The sequence below is a fragment of the Psammomys obesus genome, unplaced genomic scaffold, assembly GCF_907164565.1.
Source record: "Psammomys obesus unplaced genomic scaffold, mPsaObe1.curated_primary_1811, whole genome shotgun sequence".
NCBI classification, from domain to species: Eukaryota; Metazoa; Chordata; class Mammalia; order Rodentia; family Muridae; genus Psammomys; species Psammomys obesus.
This window is the reverse complement of record NW_026585626.1, coordinates 15,575,145-15,588,082: the sequence shown is the minus strand read 5'-3', so window position 1 is coordinate 15,588,082 and position 12,938 is coordinate 15,575,145. Positions and strand designations below refer to the sequence as shown.

The 12,938-nt window shown below is 50.3% G+C and overlaps 1 long non-coding RNA gene across 1 annotated transcript; it reads right to left on the bottom strand.

Annotated features, from left to right (window-relative positions):
• Window positions 1–5,330: 5,330 nt before the first annotated feature.
• On the bottom strand, window positions 5,331–6,197 carry LOC129682258 (uncharacterized). Its single transcript, XR_008720961.1, has 3 exons — window positions 6,109–6,197; window positions 5,653–5,742; window positions 5,331–5,369 (listed from the first exon to the last, which is right to left on the bottom strand). It is a non-coding gene; the product is annotated as an uncharacterized LOC129682258 (long non-coding RNA).
• Between the last annotated feature and the right edge of the window lie 6,741 nt (window positions 6,198–12,938).

The following is a 12,938-nucleotide window of genomic DNA, read 5'->3' as shown; positions in this document are numbered from 1 at the left end:
TTTTGAGGACAGAGTTTCTCTGTGTAGCCCTGGCTGTCCTTAAACTTGTTCTGTAGACCAGGCTGGTCTCAAACTCATAAAGATCCCTGTGCCACTTCCTTCCCAGTGCTGGGATTAAAGGTGTGCAAATAGCGTCCCAGCTACTTACTTATTTATTTTAATTCTAAACCAATGAATTCTAAGTATTTCAATCTTTCAGTCTTCTGTCAAGCATTGGAGCTCTTGAGAATGTAGCCTAGCTAGCAGTGGAGGGAACATGCCTGTAATATCATGGTTGAGGCTGAGGCAGATACTGCTGAGTTTTCGAGGCCTAATGAGCATATAACTGAATGTTATACACTGTTTCCCTTCTTCCACAAGGTCTTTCTTGTTTAACTCATTTATCTGTTTTATTATTATTATTGCAGCATTGGGGACCCCCCCCCACACACACACAAGCTAGGCAGGTGCTGTTCCATACAGCCCAATTCCCATAGCTGTTGTTTTTCTGAACTAAAACTTAGGACACAGCTTTTTTTTTTTTTTTTTTTCCTGTTTTGGGTGGGGTGCTCCTGGGCCTTCTCTTCTGTGACAGTGTCTTTTTTCTAGAAGTACTGGGCAGGAAGCCTTGTTAAGACTGGCCTAGGACCTCCTAGACTTACCTACCTCTCTGTAGCAGTTGCTAGAGGCAGCAACAGGACGGGGAAGGCAGGATTGCTCTTTACTGAGAAGCTCTTTACTTTGAAGCTGGTCCTATCTACCTTGGTATAGCTTGTCTGCTGTCATGGTCATGAGCCCTTTCTGCAGCGTTCCAGACTACTGCACCACTGCCCCAAGACTGTCCCAGCCTGCAGAAACCAGCGAGTCCACAAAAACAGGAGGAGTGTGTGGGTGCATTAACCTGGGTAAAGGGGAGGTGCTCTTTCCCTCCCTTCTCTCCAGGCCCTAGGCTCAGCCTGAAGCCTTAGGTTTTAAAAACCGAAACAAGAAACAAGAGCATTAACTAGTAAAAAGGGGGAAGTATATGCAGCCAGTGACCCAAACTGTTTTCCTTCTCCAGCCCCAGGCTTGCTCCCGCTTGCCAATAAGTTCCAGCCAATGTATTTCTGGCTGGGATGGAAGCCAGGGGTCAGATAAAGTCCCAACGTATTTTGCAGCACTGTTGACATTTTGCCCAGTGCCTTTGCTGGTGACAGTTGCCAGAAGAGTTGTTGGGAAAGACTACCTAGAAGTTGCTCTAGATGAGTTAGAGGCAGCTAGAGAACTCAGCACCATGAACTCCCATAAAGTCAGAGCTGTGGGGACCCAGGATATCTATGCATCATTATGCTAGTACCTCAGAACCTTTAGGGTCAAGGTCCAGATGTACCCCTACCTTATTTTCTGCAAGACAACTAACCATAACATACAGCCAACTATGTTAGGGCATTGAACCCCATCAGATCTGCAGGAGGGGGTTTGTTATTCTGGCCACAGGGTTAGTAGCCAGAACATACAGAATACAGACACCATGTATCAATGGGCTCTAATCTCTTCCAATGCACTGTCTCATTTACTGAGGAAACTGAGGCACAGAGGGGCAGGGTCACATGACACCACTGGCAACGAGGTGACTTCAGAACTGAGTATCACTCTTCACTTCCCAGATGGGCTAAACAGATTCTGAGATGGGTTGGAGAGAGACTGGGATGAGGTGAGTGACTGCTCTAGCAGGCCATGCGATGAGAATGCACCGTGAAGCTTGCTGCCCTGTGTGCTAACTTTGAGCCTGTTTGTTTGAAACAGGGGTCTCATGTCACCCAAGCTGGCTTTTGAATTCACTGTGCAGCCAGGGATGCCCTTGAACTTCTGATCCTCCTGCATCTACCTCCCAAGAGCTAGGATCAGGCATGTTCCACCATGCCCAGTTCATTCAGTGCCAGGGATCAAACCCAGCGCTCTGTGGATGCGAACTAGTAACTGATTTACTTCCCTAGCCCTCAAATGCTAACTAAACAGCAGCAGGCTCGAGGCTTTCACTCCTCTGCCTCTGAACCAACAGCAAGCACTGCACCCAAGGGAAGAGAAGCCCAGATAGCTGACCTCGAGCCCTGACAGCCTTTATTTCGTGGCCCACTTGGTCTAAACCAGTTGTTCCATGTCTCCTGGGAGCCATGTGGGACAGACAGCTGGTGAGCATGCAAGCCCAGGCTTTGTCCACAGCCCAGGTGTGAGCCGGCTGGATCCACCCTTGTGCTAGGCCAGCTTCTGTCCCCTGGGGGCTCAGGTGATAGTTCATAGTGGCAGCCATCACTTCACTGTTGGCTGTGTGCTTTCATCCACACTGGGTGAAGACTCTGGTGACACAGTCACTTTGCTGGGAAGCAGCTCCTGGGCCAGAAGAAACTCACTAAGGGACAGTCCTTAAGGGAGGTTTCCTGCACACAACAGGCTTCGACAACATCTGTAACTGTCCTCTTAGGGTTACCATGCTTGCTGTTTGTTGCTAAAATTCCTTCCCAGAGGCAGATAGGCAACATCTATCCCTCCCTTTAAGGTTCCAAGACAAACTGAGGTACAATTCCACCAATTCACTCTGGGGAGCCAATGAGAGTTTATTTGGCTTCCTTACAGAGCATAGGTGAGGGTTCCTTACAGAGGTGTGGGTGCTCCTCCTATAAGGCCACACTCAGAAAGCCTTACCCATGACATGAAAGGTTTCCATACCCACCCCCACCCCCAGTCTTCCTCTGGCCCTTCTCTCAGGGTTCATGCAATGAAGATAAAGTTGCATACAGCAGGTGGTAGAGAGCATGAACATTCAGGTGAGAGGCCACTGGTCCTCTCCATTCTTCTGTGGTGTATATGTAAAGCATTGACAAGTACTGCTGGGATAATCTTTTGCAAGGGGGTACAGCTGAATGCCCCCAGGTGGCAGTTGCTTGCTTGGAGGACAGTCACTTATGAAACTGTCCTTTCTCTATTCCCTTGTCTCGCTCTGTAGTCCAGGCTGGTCTTGAGCTCACAGAGGTCTGACAGCCTTACTTCTGGAGTACTGAGATTATAGATATGCCCTGCTATGCCAGGCTTTTTTCTTTCTTTGGTACCAGGGTAAGCACCTAGGGTCTGGGGCATGCTAGGCAAATTTCTACCACAGTGGATTGTTTAGGTTAATGTGTACTGTCTTATTTTAAAGCATATTGCTTTAAAATCTACTTTTATTATTTATTGTATTTTACAAGAAGGCAAATGCTCTAAACCCTGAGGTATAGCTTTTGACTTTTGGACAGCAAGTCCTTTGACTTATGTTTAAGACACATGCAAGCCAGGCATGGTGGTATAGACCTGTGCAATCCTTGGAGACCAGAGAAGCAGGAGGACTTAAAAGCTAGCTCTGGCTAACTAAAAAATTCCAGGACAGCACAATCTACATGAAACCTTGTAAAAAAAAAAAAAAAAGATTCAGTTGGTAAAATGTCCACGAGAATGGGTGTTGGATGGAAGAACTCACATAAAAAAAACAAAAAACAAAAAACAAAAACAAAAAAAAAAAACAGTTGATGTGTGTGTAGGCCTGCTGCTAGAAAGGCAGGGTGAGCTAAAGCCCTGGAGCTCCCTGCCAGCCAGAGGAGGTCCTAATCGCCTAATCGCTGAGCCTCAGGTCCTAGTGAGAAACCTCGTCTCGAAGAAGGTGAAGAGTGACTGAGGAAGACTCTTGTCAACCTCTGGCCTCTACACACACACACACACACACACACACACACACACACACCCCACCATGTGGTGCTCCTCACCATATGGACACATGAACACACGGACACACACATACACACAAATAAATACAAGCAGAGAAAGTTTGTTGTTGTTTTGCTTGTTTTTTAGAGATTGACTGGTTGCTCGTTTGCAGTGCATGCCAGCCACGTAAGAGCTGCATCCCAGCCCCTTTAACGTCATTATGACACTCGATACTGGTGGCCAGCTGCAACTGATTTACATCAGCCAGTCACGGATCTCTTCTTTCCATGGTGTTCACTGAGCTCTTACTGCATCCCAGACACATTGAGGAGGACATAGTAGACAGAAAAAAAACCACCTTGACTTTCCAGTGGCAAGATGGCGGTTCTGGAGGGAAAGAGCAGGAAGCTTTGAGTGGGAACCAGGACCCCTGCTTGAATCCAGTTTTTTTGAAACGTCCTCTTTGCAATGGTGACATTAAAAAGGAAATCTCTGGGTTGGAAAGATGGCTCAGAGGTTAAGAGCACCTGAATTCAATTCCCAGCACCTACATGGTGACTTACAATCACCTATAATGGGATCTGGTGCCCTCTTCTGGTGTGTAGGCACAGGTGTGGGCAGAACACTATATATATGTGTGTATATATACATATATATATGTATATGTATATGTATATGTATATATACATATATATATATATATATATTTAAAAGCAGTCTCTATGAGAAGCCAGTTGCATGAGGCATGTAGGGAAAAGCACTCTGGGCAAAGGGAACAGCATGAGCGAAGGCATAAGGAAGCCTGAGACTATTTAGAACTGCAAGAGTGCAGGTGGTGGTGAGGCTAGGCAGACAAAGAGGCGGTGAATCCTTGGATTGGACTCTCTAAGAGATGCAGAGGTGCTCCTGTCAGTCTTTCAGCCACAGCTCGAGGCTAAAGACAGACATTCCAGAGCCCATGCCTAGCATGTAAGAGGGCCTAGATTTAATAATCCCCAGCACTGTGCTTTGGGGCAGGCCCTAGTGTGAACTTACAGAAATGCTGCCCAGAGAGGTCAAGAGATCTGCCCAAGCAAAACAGCAAATCTACAGCAAAGGTAAGATCTCAAACCAAATGTTAGCCTTTGAGCCCTAAATTTAGCCGCCCGATACTGTTTGGAGAAGTTTGAGGACACCCATTCGAACAAGAATTTGTGTAGCTCCTCAGCTCATGTCCCGCTTCCCCCCACCCCACCCCACCGCCGTCCTCCCCACGTGCCTGGCCCTGGCCCTGGGAGGCAGGAAGACCTGGCAGGAGGCTACACCCAGATAAGGTGGGGTGCCCCATCTCCTTAGCTTTAGAAATCCCCGCAGGAGTCACGTCCCCTTTCACCTTGCCCCTCAAAGCTGCTGAAAAACACAAAGGGTCGTTGTTTCCTGCCTGGCTGCCGGCTTACTCCATTTTCCTCATTTGTCTGCTGGGCAGCAGGAGCAAAGGGCAGCAGCTATCAGAGGCGTCTGGTAGAAGGCGCTGGCCGCCTGGTTAATGGGCCGCTGGGGACTCAGGCTGAGAAGGACGATGAGGGACCCGGGACAACCCGACAACTCACGCTGTGTGCAATGTGCAGAAGGGCTAGGAACAGACTTGGCTGATGGGGCAATCGCAAGCAAACCTGCTGCCGGGTGTCTGCAAGCTCCTGGGAGTGGGAGAATGGGAGTAGGTGCATGGATGGGGGTAGGTGCAGCGGCTGTCAGTCCCCTACCCTGGGTTTCCAAGGTCTGCTAGGGAATGCCCAGAACCTTTAGCACACTGGGTGAGTTTGGGGGATACGTGCTCACACATGTCTGAAGCCCCCCTTCCGCGGAGTTCAGGCCTTCTGACGGTTCCCCAGGCAACCGTTGTTCTGTTCAGCTCCTGTCCCTCCACCCCCACAAGCACTGACAGACACAACGGGACTGGGTGCCAAGCCACAGACACACCTGGGTAGCCCCACGTGGGTGCGCACGTGCTAGGGCACTTGTTTGGAGAGCAGTTCTAAGCCCCTTCTTGATTTTCTTGTTGTCTCAAGCCTGTTGGAACAAAGACTAGGCTGTGTGTCCTTACATAAATTACTTAACCTTTCTGAGCCTCAGATGACTAAATATGCTGAGTAGGGATGATGGAAGCATTACTGGGTTGTTGTAGGGATTTAAATAAGACAGTGGAGAGACGGCTCAGCAGTTAAGAACACCGGAGGATCTTCCGGAGACCCACAGTTCAATTCCCAGCACCCACATGGCAGCTCACAATGGCCTGTAACTCTAGTTCCAGGGATCTGACGCCCTCTTCTGGCCTCTGCAGACATCAATCCATGAAGACAAAATACATAATCATAAATAATCAAAATTTTAAAAAGTGTGGCTAAAGCGTCAAGCTCATTAGTCACTAAGACTTACCCGATACATGATGGGATAGCATCTGTGAACTGTGAGGATCCCGGCTGCCCATTTTGTCACTGAGGCAAGGCTAGGCATCTCAATTTTCTCTTTTGGATTTATACTCATGCTTTCTGAACGAAAATGAGGACGCTATTGCTCCTAGGTATGGTTGAGAGAGTACAGAGGCATTCGGAAGAATCCAGACTAAACTGGGTCATGAGGTAGGTGAGAGAGAGAAGGGGAGAGGGAGAGAGAGACAGAGAAGAGAGGAGGGGAAGGGAGGGGAAGCAGACCAAGAGAGGAACCAAGGACAAAGAGGTCAAAAGAGAACCAAAAGAATGCCTGGTCAATGGGAACAGAAAGCTTGGGGGAACAGAAGCCAGCTCAGTCTCTGGTCTGGAGAGGTTTAGGGTAGGGAGCAGGGCGTGAAGTGTGAGAGCAGCCATAGGTGAGGCTTGTTCCCCCTTTCTTTCGGACCTGACATTTTCTGCATCTCCCCAATCTGCAGATCCAGGGCTTGAAGCTAACTGGCTAGCCTGCGTGCCTTCCTTCTTTTCTTTCATCCTTCCTTCCTTATAGATTTCCTGTGAGGCATTAAGACTGCTCAGCTGCAGTGGCAGCCTGGGGATTATCCCCCAGTTCCCTTGGTTGTACCTGTGACCTGTCTGCCTGGGTGGCTGCCAGCCACCCAATGGCCCCTGACTCATTGCAGTAAGCCCCTTCCTGCCTGTCTCTGCATCTATGCAACAGGGACCGGAAGTCTGCTCTCTCCTGTCTCCTGGGACTGTTGGGGATGAGTCAGATATCGGGAGGGGAAAGCCAGAGAAGCAGAAAGAGGCTTCTAGCAGAGCAGACTGGCTAGCTGATGGAAGGTTTGGGTTTTTCCATGGAACCTAGTGCGTGCAAACGGGGATGGTTCCCAGCAGATGCCAGAATCCCTATTCCCAACAGGCTTCCTGTGGCAAGGACTGTGATTGCCAGGGCTCACTTGGGCTGCTACCCTTAGTTCTGTGCCTGGAAGTATGCCCATGACTACTTAGTTCTGCCCACCTCTGTTGGGAGGGGCCATGGTTTCCCAGGTTAGGATGTTGCCTGAAAAATGAGGTGGTGGATCTTGGTCCTGGGTGTTTCCCAGAGCTGGTGCAGTGAAGGAGGGAGGTGGTCAGAAAAAGGGCAGCCTCCTAAACAGAGGGCCTATTCCACAGTCCTCAGGCATTGAGGTCGGTGGAACAAATGCAGAAAGAGTCAGAGATTAGTGCCCTCTCAGACGACTTTAGACATAACAGACCTCTTCCTGGACCCTGTAATGCAGAGGGAGCTGTTCTCAGATGTGACCCAAGTCTGAATCCTGTTACCAGTTCATGTCTTGGGCCTGTGTTCCACGTGTAGAGTAAAAACAGCAACACCTATTGAGAAGGCAGAAGGGAGGGAGGGAGGGAGGGAGGGAGGGAGGGAGGGAGGACCCACAATCCCAGTGATTGCTGAGTGAAAACTGAGACAAGAAGATCATGAGTTCAAGGCCAGCCTGAGCTATACAGCAGTTGCTATTGTAAAACAGCTCCTTCAGCACCCTTCACTCCCTCACCCTGTCCTCAGACAAGCTCTTGAAGGGGTCAGTGAGCCCTCACATCTTTAGGACTTTATATCTGATGCCAAGGTTTCCAGCTCCTCACATGTGCTTTCTGGGAATTGCAGCATTTGGAGAGTCAGTGTATATGAGTGAGCTGCTGTGGATGGCAAATGGAGGCAGGGAGAGAGGGAACAATTTGTCAAAGGTCACATGGACAGGATTTGAACCCAGATCCTCTGAGTCAGATGGTTTACCCCACAGGGTCTGGGAGCCTTTGCTTCTCTCCTGTGCAAATGGTCCTAAGCATAACTTCCATGGCTTCCAGAGTGTGGCTCAAGTAGGGATAGGGAGCCCACTGCTGATCTCCGTCTCAGTCCTGACTGGGAAATGGAGGTCCACTTAGAGGAGGACGGGTCTTCTGAGGAGGGACAATGACTCAAGCAGGCGATGAGATGAGGACTGAATCTGTGTGTTCATGTGGGTGGGTGGGTGGGAGGGGAAGAGGTGCTGCCAAGGAGCTTCGGGATGGAAGCCCCTTTCTGCCAGCGTTGGTGGGGCAGAGCGCTAGAAAGCACACCTCCAGCCTCGAAGTTCTGCCTGCTTCAAGCTCCTCTCTTTTCCATCCTGTGTCTTCTTCTCAAGGCCTCATGCCCAGCCCACATGAAGCCAGAAGGATAGGGGTCTGGGCGGGTGGGTGGACACAGCTGGTGTCAGTGCCACCAGAAGCTCGAACTTGCCCAGGAAACTCTTTGGCCATCTTCCTCTTACTTAGTCTGGGGCCTGGCTATTTTTAAATGTCTTCCCTCTCACCCCTCCCCTCCTTCCTCTGCCAGCTGAGGGAGGAAATGACTCACCTCAAACCCAGACAGGTAGTTGCAACCCTCATGGGCCCCCAGCAGGCTCTGGCTGCTGCAGCCATAGGGTGCCCTGCCCAGCATCTCAGCCAGAAAGCAAAGTTGTACTGTGATGGAGGCCAGGGACCAAACAGGCCCTTTTCTGGGCTCCCTTTGCCATTTATTTTCCAGGACCTAGGACAGGACTGGTTTAAACCAGTGAAGGGCAGGGTGGGCCTGTTTGCAGGGCTGGATGGAAGGATTCCAGAAGCTTCAGCTGGGGCTGTAGAGGGTCTTTGTTGGTGGGGGGAGAGGCAGGGGATAGCAAGACCTGATGACAAGCTTGTGCCAGGCTAGCTGGATCCTAGGGGAACTGCTTTCTGGTGTCTCAGTGCTGTGCCAGGAATTGGGGAGAGGAGTATCCAGGATTGAGCTTCTCTCTTTGGACCCCAAGGCTCCTGACTCAGGAGGCCCTCTGGAATCCCTCTGCTGGGGACTTGTGGCTCTGGTGTGGGCTTTATGGGAATAACTCACCTCTTTGTCTTTGTCACTTACAAGGTGACAAAGCTCTTTCTCCTTAGTCCAGAGCTGGGTGACCCAGACAGTGACTCTTACACACCTGAGCCAGGTGATCCTGGCAACTCCCTTCTCAGGGTTTGTTTCCTCACTGGCAAATGTGAGGTGAGGTCAGGTCTTTGCTGTTTTATTTTTGAGCTAGAGTCTCACTATCTGTTGCTGGCCTGAAATTTTTGTTTTGTTTTGGGGACATGGTTTCTCTGTGTAGTCCTGGCTGTCCTGGACTCGCTTTGTAGACCAGGCTGGCCTTGAACTCACAGAGATCCTCCTGCTTCTGCCTCCCTGAGTGCTAGGATCAAAGATATGTGCCACCACTGCCTGGCTTGAAGCTTTTTATATAGGTAGACAAGGCTGGCTTTGAACTTGTGTCAATTCTCCTCTCTCAGCCTCTCAAGTGCTGGGGTTATTCTGTTTGTTTTTTTTGTTTGTTTGTTTGTTTGTTTGTTTTTGAGACAGAGTTTCTCTGGGTAATCCTGGAAGTTTTGAAACTTGCTCTGTAGACCAAGCTGACCTCTAACTCAGAGATCCACCTGCCTCTGCCTCCCAAGTGCTGGTTTAAATGTTTATTTTAATCAGTGGACTCTTTTATACAGAGCTCTAATTGTACTAAGGACAGGCAGGGAAGAGGAGTGTCACCAAGTCTGAAGCTCCAGGTTGTCCCACTCCACAAAGCCCTTGAGAGGAACGGAGAACCCCTCTCCACAGAATCTGCTGCTTTTAGGACTCTGTTGCATATGCCTGAAAAGTAAGGATATGGTCTTTCTCTCCATTTCGGGAAGGTTCCAGGGTTTCTGGAACCTTCTACCCACGGATGAGATCTTCCGGTTCTAAAACCTCAGCTCTTACTAAGCAGATGTCCCATCAGCCTCCTGTGTTCCTCAGTGAATCTCCAGGACCAAAACTATCAATAAGGCAACAAAAATCTGTGGCATCTTCAAGAGCCACATCTGGCAGCTCAAGAGAAGGACTCCAGGGTTCTGCCCCCTAGGTGCTGAGCTGGGAAACTTGTCCCTGGTACCCTCTTGGTGGGGAACAGTCTGGGGCACCTGGCCCAGCTCAGGTTTTCCTTGTTTGTCCCTGGGGTGATGGCACTTGCAAGTACCTATCATGTAAAGTCAGGATAGGAAGGGATGGCAGGGAAAGAAAGGAGGGACACTGTACTCCTAGTGATGAGGAGGCTTATCACTTAGGCTTATCACAGCTTGACACATGCCAAGTAGCAGGGCTGGAGCAGTAGGGGAGGCCTGGTATCAGATCAGACACACTGCACAGGTCACCCAGGGTCCCAGAGGCCTGGGTACATGCACTGTACCCAGGAGTAACAACAGCACCCTGGAGTAACATCTGATCTTCAGGCCATCCTCCTGGGTGCTCAGGACACAAAATGAGAAGCTGTAAGAGGCCAAAGGGTCCCCTCCCCCCTCCCCTATTATCCCTACCCCAACCCCACTGCCCCAACCTTTCCCATGCCCCCCCACCCTCCCCCTAGCAGCCTGGTTAGAAGCAAAGCCAAGGCCATAGTCCCTCGAATTGTTTCAGCGTTGGCTGCTTTGGCCCAGGCTGCCAGGCTCTGGCACTATTCATAATGGCAGATGTAGGGCATGCAATTTGATCCTTTGGGCTGTGATCTTAGCCGGCTTCAGCAGTGAGTGAGTGAGGTGGTGCAGGCTGGGTTCAGGGTCCTGAAAACTGACTTCTGGGCTTTGGGATCCTGGACTGATGACCCTGAGGACCCAAGTCAGACTTTGCGCCCAGGAACTTGAACACCTGCAGACTTGGCGGCTGACAGAGGGTGGTAGTCTAGACGATAAATGGGGAGGCCCATGGGAGGGTGAGGGTAATTATGACAAAATTTTACAAACACTACCAGTGACAGGTGCTTTCTGATCCTGCTGGTACTGGACCTTGACATCGAATCCATGTGGACTTTTACACATTGCTTCAGATCTGAAAAGGTGCCTGGCAGAGACAGGTCCACTGTGCTTTGGAGACAGGCCCCCCTATAGAACATAACTGCCCCCTGCGTGGTGCTTGCAGTGCTGGTGGTAGCCCTCTGTTGTGGCTAGTAACAAACACTGAGGTCCAGAGTGTCATCATTAGAGCACGGGACATGGGCATGGTAGCCAGCAGGTAGTAATGATGCCAGAGATAACCAGGAGACAGGTGTCCAGGCTAGCACTGGGGAAGCCAAGAACACAACTATTTTTTATTCCAGACAAAGGTGCCTGGCATAGGCTCAGTGCAGGTGCCAGTGGCCGCTCCCTGGTTATTGCTCTTCCAAGGTTGGCTCCTGGTCCTGAAGATCTCTCAGGAAGAGGAAATTTGGGGCACTTTCAGTAGGATCCTGCTTCCTCAGCAGGCGAGGCAAGGGAGAAAAATCTCTGTGCTTGGTATGAGGTTTACCATCCAGTGGGCCATTTGCTTTAGAGAGACACACCTTGGTCCGAGTCTGTGGCTGCAAAGTGGCCCACAGTTGCTCTTGGCAAAGAAGATGGGGAGGCACAAGTACTAGCAGACAGCTGTCTCTGTGCCCAGGTACCTTTTCCTCCAGCCTTGTTTCTTCCTCAGCCTTCTTCCGGGGACCCCACTGTGTAGTCACACAGCCGATGGTGTAGTAACAGAAGGGCTGACGCACAATCTGCCATTCTAGGTGAGGAAGATGCTGCTGTGGAAGTATGCAGACACTCCTGGGTCAATCCCTCAAGCTGATGGCTGGGGCCTAAGCACTGAAGAATGAGAGAAGCATCTGGGTATTCAGCATGAGCTGCAGGTGAAGGGGCAGCACCAAGGTGCACACAGAGGGAGGTGGGCAAGAGGATGGGAAGGCTGCAGAGGTTTCAGTGTGCAAGCCAAGGCAGGTAGGCTATGTGGAGCTTGGGAGAATATCACAAGGAGTGACATGGTTGGGGCAATTAGATGATGTCAGTAATGGGGGGAATAAGGCCTGGCTGACACCCTCAGTATCCCTGTTGGTTCAGGTACCTGTCCCTTGTGTTTTTTCACCCATGCCCAACAGAAAGGTGAACAATTATATAAGATACTGGTGCTGAGAACCCTACTGAGTACCCAAAGGCCCAAAGCCTGGCTCTTGTCCCTCTCAGTGATAACTCCACTGGGGCACCTCTCCCAAGGAAAGCCTACCCAGTGTCTGAACTACCACAGCCAGTCCTGTCTTTCTTTGGGACCTCATTTAGACCAACTCAGATTAGACAGAAGGACAGGGTGGGCAGGGTGTGGCACCAGACACCCCTTTCCATAAACAAAACCTTAACTTTGGGCCCTTGGCAGGGTTTCCTGGCTGAGTCTACACAGCTGTCTTCTGCCTCTGACTGGCCTGTGTGCTGGGCCTTTGTTTCCTGCTCAACTGGCTGTGGAAGTGAAAAGAGATCTGGGCCCCGTCCTTGGGGGACATCCTATTACTGCATTTAGGGGAAGCAGTATCCTAGTCCCACCCTCCCTTCCATAGGTTTCTCTTTTGCCTTACAGAATCACCCCCAGACTCTGGCTTGGAAGGGTACCAAGAATGAGCAAGAATGCTCAGGGACTTTTATTTATTGAAGTCCTTTTCCCGTCTGTCCAAGACTACTGTGAATGGCCAGTGTGATAATTACAGAACTACAGATTGGGGCTCTGGTCTACATACTGTTCCCTAGCCATGTTTCTTGCTTGGTCCCTGATCATCTTCAGGCCTCTGTCACATCCCTCTGTCTGGGATCTCTCCACTGTGAAAGTACCAACCATCTTATCCCAGAGGCCCCAGACAGAGGCCTGTATCCCTGCCAGACACACTTCTGCTTCCCTCATTTCCTCAAGAGCAGTGTTCCTCTGTCACCTCTGCAGTTTCAGTGTCTAGAATAGGACTTGACATC